The sequence below is a fragment of the Idiotropiscis lumnitzeri genome, unplaced genomic scaffold, assembly GCF_059441095.1.
Source record: "Idiotropiscis lumnitzeri isolate Australia: NSW breed Sydney's pygmy pipehorse unplaced genomic scaffold, RoL_Ilum_1.0 HiC_scaffold_111, whole genome shotgun sequence".
Taxonomy (NCBI): Eukaryota; Metazoa; Chordata; class Actinopteri; order Syngnathiformes; family Syngnathidae; genus Idiotropiscis; species Idiotropiscis lumnitzeri.
The window spans coordinates 155494-161944 of NW_028283649.1; the positions used below are offsets into that span (position 1 = coordinate 155494).

Sequence of the window (6451 nt, forward strand, 5' to 3'; positions counted from 1 at the left end):
TTCGTCAAAAGGGCACCGTGCAGTACGTGAAAATTAAAATAAAAACAAATTTTTGATTCCACTTGGCGGCACTGTGTGTATAACAAAATAATAACATTAAGATGTCTTCAGGTCGGGACGTTTTATTTACAGGTGAAGGTGTCAGGATTGCCTTATGGCAAGGAGGAGGTGGACCCAATAGGCGAGGAGGCAGGGAAATGGATGATGTTAAGGGGAATTTATTGAAGGGATCAAACGAGGACAAACAGCGAGGCAGGATACAAACAACAAGGGCAAACAGGACGCGACTAACTGGGACAAGGATAAAGGGCCGGAACGAGGACGGAAACGAGAACCAGAGCAGGAACGAGATCTAGGAGCGGTCGTGACAGTCCGTGACGCAGCAACAGGGAGCCAAACGGGATAATGACCCGACACTGGGTTGAGGGCATGGGAGGTATAAATAGTCCGGTAATCAGGGGAGCAGATGGGGAGCAGGTGTGTGATCGTGAACTGGGAACAGGTGCGTGGCTGGTGAGAACGAAAACAATAACACAAAGCACATGGCAGGGAGGTGACGAAAACAATAACAAAAGACACATGGCAGGGAGGTGACGAAAACAATAACAAAAGGCTGTCATGCCCGACGCGTATCATGACAGTACCCCCCCTCAAGGGACGGATTCCAGCCGTCCCCAAGAATAACAAAAACGAAAAAACCATGTCCCAAAAACAAGGGTGGGCGGAAGGGGTCGGGAGGTGGGTCAACGACCCGTGATCGAGGCCGGTCTGGCGGATGCCCGGGGGGCCAGACCAGCGAGTCCTTTCGTGGCCCTTCAGGGGGCCGTGCGGGTGGCCAGACCAATACGTCCCGATGGGGCCATTCAGGCGGACGTCCGGGACGACCCGAACTCCACCTTGAGTCCGCTGATGGGGCTGAGACGAGGGGCGGCGGCGGGACGCTGGGTGCTGCAGAGGACGGAGCTTGGACCGGCGTTGAGGCGGGCGCAGCCGAGGCAGGAACTTGGAGTGATGGCGGGACGTCGGACGCCGCCGAGACGGAGACGAGGCATGGTGGAACGCCGGACCCCGCCGGAGCCGGGACGAGACGTGGCGGTGGGACGTCGACCGCCGTCGAGGCAGGCACTTGGTGCGGCGGCTGGTCGTCGACCGCCGTCGAGGCAGGCACTTGGTGCGGCGGCTGGTCGTCGAACCCCGCCGAGACCGGAACATGGAGCGGCGGCTTGTCGTCGAACCCCGCCGAGACAGGAACGTGGAGCGGCGGCGGCGGCTGGTCGTCGAACCCCGCCGAGACAGGAACGTGGAGCGGCGGCGGCGGCTGGTCGTCGAACCCCGCCGGGACAGGAACGCGGAGCGGCGGCTGGTCGTCGAACCACGCCGAGACAGGAACGTGGAGCGGCGGCTGGTCCTCGAACCCCGCCGAGACAGGAACGTGGAGCGGCGGCTGGTCCTCGAACCCCGCCGAGACAGGAACGTGGAGCGGCGGCTGGTCCTCGAACCCCGCCGAGACCGGAACGTGGAGCGGCGGCTGGTCGTCGAACCCCGCCGAGACAGGAACGTGGCATGGCGGCTGGTCCTCGAACCCTGCAGAGACAGGAAAGTGGAGCGGCGGCTGGTTGTCAAGCCCCGCCGGGACAGGAACGTGGAGTGGTGGCGGTTCGTCGGATGCCGCCGAGGCAAGGGCGGCAGGCGGCGGCTGGTCCTCCAACCCCGCTGAGACAGGAACGTGGCACGGCGGCTGGTCCTCCAACCCCGCCGAGACAGGAACGTGGAGCGGCGGCTGGTCCTCGAACCCCGCCGAGACAGGAACGTGGAGCGGCGGCTGGTCCTCGAACCCCGCCGAGACCGGAACGTGGCACGGCGGCTGGTCCTCCAACCCCGCTGAGACAGGAACGTGGAGCGGCGGCGCTTCGTCGGGAGCCGCTGTGACAGAGACGAGAAGCGACGGCGGGTCGTCGTCCACCGCCCAGGCAGGAAACTGGAGCGCCGGCGAATCGTCGAGTTCCGCCGAAAAAGGAGCTTGGGGCGACGGCGGATCGTCGAGCACCGCCGAGGGAGTGACGGGAAGCAATGGCGTGTCCTCGGGCGCCGCCGGGACAGGGAATTGGGTTGGCGGCGGGCCGTCTGGCACCGCCGAAGCAGGGATTTGTGGCGGACGCATGGCGTGCTCCGCCGGAACAGGGACTTGTGGCGGACGCAGGACGTGCTCCGCCAGAGCAGGGACTTGTGGCGGAGGCATGGCGTGCTCCGCCGGAACAGGGACTTGGGGCGGACGCATGGAGTGCTCCGCCGGAACAGGGACTTGGGGCGGACGCATGGAGTGCTCCGCCGGAACAGGGACTGGTGGCGGACGCAGGACGTGCTCCGCCAGAACAGGGACTTGTGGCGGACACAGAACGTGCTCCGCCAGAACAGGGACTTGTGGCGGACGCATGGCGTGCTCCGCAGGAACAGGGACTGGTGGCGGACGCAGGGCGTGCTCCGCCGGACCAGGGACTTGTGGCGGACGCCGAACGTGCTCCGCCAGAACTGGGACTGGTGGCGGACGCAGGGCGTGCTCCGCCGGAACAGGGACTTGTGGCGGACTGTCAGGTTCGCCAATTTGACATATAGTGTTCGTGAGCTAAAAGGAGAGACAAACAGCTCTTTTGGAGACGGAAAGGTTAACCAAAGTTTATTTGACAACTTTATCTCCCCTCCCGTTCCTCGATGCTTTTCACACATTCCCTTTTATAACATCGGGGAATCAGATTACACTCAAGGGTGGTACAGTTCGTCTTCTCAAAAGCTGGTTTGGTCCGGTTCATCATTGGTGTGTCGTCGTGGGTCGCAGCTGACTTTGACGTCAGCATCTCTTATCAGGACCTAGCACGATGTTGCTTGCTTCAGACTCACTTCTGAAGAAGTGCCACCGCCCTTCTTTTCAACATGATATGTGCACCATGTATTGAAATAAAGTTGCGTCATGGCAAATGTATAATAACCTCCAAATATTATTCTAACATTCCCCCCTGTTTATTCTACATTTGCCCCAAATATTATCATCAATGGAATTTCCAAAGATTTAATTCCATCAAATCATTAGCTTGATAGCAAATGTAAACCCCTCTATTTTTCTTTGTTTAACTTTAATGTATTTGAGCGTTTTGGATTAACGAATAGGATCTCCCAGGTAAATTCAGTCGTCGTCATCAACTTGGTCATCACTGTCTCCTCCATCACCAGCACTTCTGTAATTAATCAAAGGATATATTTCCTGTCGTTTGGAATTTGTTGGAGCGAGAGCTGTTGAGATAAGTCGGAAAAGCAAAACGCGAATGCAGGGAATACAACAACATCCATACAGTACAAGGATTGAGGTGAACATTGTTATAGAAATCATTACAGAAAATACCATATTTTTATATTTACCAAACGTTTTGTTCCACCACTCATCCCATGCAGAGGTAGTCACACCTGAGTGTTCCTTCAGCTTATGCTTCAGGGTGCGCAAGCCTGCAATGGCTCTTGTGAGGGACCCTTCCGGAGAAGTGTTGTTAGGAATGAAAGTACAACACTGATCACCAATCACGGCGCAAACCCCTCCTTTCTCTGCCAACAGCATGTCCACCGCGATGCGGTTTTGAAATGCCATGAGTGATGTTGCTGCCAATTGTTCTTTTGGACCAATTTTACGTCACCCCAGATGGAAGGACGACGTAGGACCAATTGTTCTTTAATAGCTATAAATCCTTCTTCAATGAAGTTCCCCAATCTTTGCACGTTATAGTGTATGTAATTTATTCGATCCACATTCTTATTCGGTGTAATCCAAAGAAGAATGGACTCGAACCCCGCTGCGATTTGATTTACCAATTTATACTCATCTGGTACGCCCCTTGGTTGGCCAATTGCATCCAAATAAGTCATATCACCATCCCTCCAGGAAGCACTTCGTCTTTTCCTGGCGTAATAATAGGGGTATTCGTCAGCTTCAACTGCCCTTTGAATATCCCTTGCTGTGGATGGAAAAATAGACACTGGTAAGAGAAGTGACACCAATGCACAAGTTCCAACTGCGTCCTTTAATGAATCAAATAGTTTAGTACCCCGCACCACCACCACACATCGCTGCGTGGCAGTAGTGTACCTGCTTGGAGTACAGTTGTTTTACACCACTTGTGTTCCTGTGAGATTAACACAAGTAAAGTTAGCCACTGCCACATCGGTAGAAAAGATAGGCTTATCTTTCGTTGCCTTAATCGCAGCGTACACATCATTCCAAGCAATGCAGTCCGCATTAGGTGTTAATTTCATCATTACTTCTAAAAGGCATGTTGATGGAAGAGCTGTTGGAATTACTCATAGTAATGGTCTCGGACACATGCATGAAACACAGCTTTAAGTGCAACCAAAACTACACAACACAAAATCTCAATTTTTTATCCACGCGAAACTAATGTCAACCGAGAGACCCCTAATAGGGTAGGGTTGAGATGACTTTTTACAATGCACAAGGTGTATGTTGCTTGGGGAAACTGTCCTCGTTTTGGGCTTATGTTTCCCTGACAATTGTGTCGAGCACAGATCATACAGGCTCTTCAAAAAATCTTTTGAGAAAAAATTAAAACCCATATGTTGTATAAAATTGGTTTGGTTTGTCTTACCATACCATCCCTCCTGTTTGACATGTGTGTCAACATGTGTCAATATTGCGAAAAATATTTTTTGGAAGAATTGTTTTTTTTTTTTTTTTTTTTTTTTTTTTTTTTTTTTTTTCCTCTGAACTGACATATATGCCATTAGTCAAAGTAGCTCCTTTTTCTAGCCATAGATTTTCTCTTGCATAAGACTTTGTTGTTGTATGTCTGCAATGATGTTGCCTCGCAGAACGTTATCTATCAGCGCACACACAGCCACACCTATGAATGGCTTGGTAGCTGCTTCTCCACCTCTTTTTTTTTTTTTTTTTTTTCTCTCTCTTCTCTTCGTTTTATTTTGTAAGTATTTTTGTGTACTAAGCTGACCAGTGAATTCATATTTTGTTATCCATGAGTTTAAATGTTTTACTTTTTCCGGACATTGGCTTTCTATAAATTTCTAGTCCTTACACGTCAATTGTTGTTTCGGATCCTTTTTGCTAGCTTTTTTACTGTTTGATTTCCCCATGTTTTCCTAAACTGTTCTCCAATCCCTGAACAGGCTGACAATTACTTTGTTTTAGGTAATTCCCAAGCTTCTGCTTCCCAGACAGTTGTCGGTTAAATTTCCTGTTCCAAAATGAGGTTGCAAGCCTCCATACACACTTATTCATTCACACTATTTTTCCCTTTTTATTTATTTATTTTTTCCCTCGTCTTTTTTTCCCCTTATTTCTCTTTTTTTCCCCTTTCAAACGCGCGTGGAGGATATACCCCTGTTATCCCCTATCAGTGTTATAGACTATCTCTGTCTCTTCACGTAACATTGACTAGTATTCTTACGGTTTTACACAGTTTTAAAGACTTACTCTGTCTAGTCCCCACAATATCCCCACGGAATTTAACTACTTACTTGCAGAGGAGTCCGCCCTCCTGTTAACGCAGAATTTAACTACGTACCCCTTCAAATGCCCACATTTATCACACTCATTCATCACATTCGGACTTCACACACTCACCCAAGATGAGCTGAACGTCTCTCTCCGCAGCCTCCCTTCAACTTTCAGCATCCAGTAGCAAAGTCGAGGACCAGGTCCAAAAAAAGAAAGAATCCTCATCTTGTCGTGGCCACGATTGTCCCCGGTCGTCGGCTTCGCCTCTGGACGCCTCCAGTATGTTGGGTTCACGGCTCTGAAGGACCAATTGTATGTCAGGTTCGCCAATTTGACATATAGTGTTCGTGAGCTAAAAGGAGAGACAAACAGCTCTTTTGGAGACGGAAAGGTTAACCAAAGTTTATTTGACAACTTTATCTCCCCTCCCGTTCCTCGATGCTTTTCACACATTCCCTTTTATAACATCGGGGAATCAGATTACACTCAAGGGTGGTACAGTTCGTCTTCTCAAAAGCTGGTTTGGTCCGGTTCATCATTGGTGTGTCGTCGTGGGTCGCAGCTGACTTTGACGTCAGCATCTCTTATCAGGACCTAGCACGATGTTGCTTGCTTCAGACTCACTTCTGAAGAAGTGCCACCGCCCTTCTTTTCAACATGATATGTGCACCATGTATTGAAATAAAGTTGCGTCATGGCAAATGTATAATAACCTCCAAATATTATTCTAACACGGACGCAGGACGTGCTCCGCCGGAACAGGGACTGATGGCGGACACCGGGCGTGCTCCGCCGGGATAGGGACTTGTGGCGGACGCAGGACGTGCTCCGCCGGAACAGGGACTTGTGGCGGACGCAGGACATGCTCCGCCGGAACAGGGACTGGTGGCGGACGCAGGGCGTGCTCCGCCGGACCAGGGACTTGTGGCGGACGCCGAA

The 6451-nt window shown here is 51.4% G+C and overlaps 1 long non-coding RNA gene across 1 annotated transcript; it reads right to left on the reverse strand.

The window, feature by feature from the left end:
* Window positions 1-2646: 2646 nt before the first annotated feature.
* LOC148315530 (uncharacterized) lies at window positions 2647-6238 on the reverse strand. Its single transcript, XR_015840851.1, has 2 exons — window positions 5639-6238; window positions 2647-3998 (listed from the first exon to the last, which is right to left on the reverse strand). It is a non-coding gene; the product is annotated as an uncharacterized LOC148315530 (long non-coding RNA).
* Between the last annotated feature and the right edge of the window lie 213 nt (window positions 6239-6451).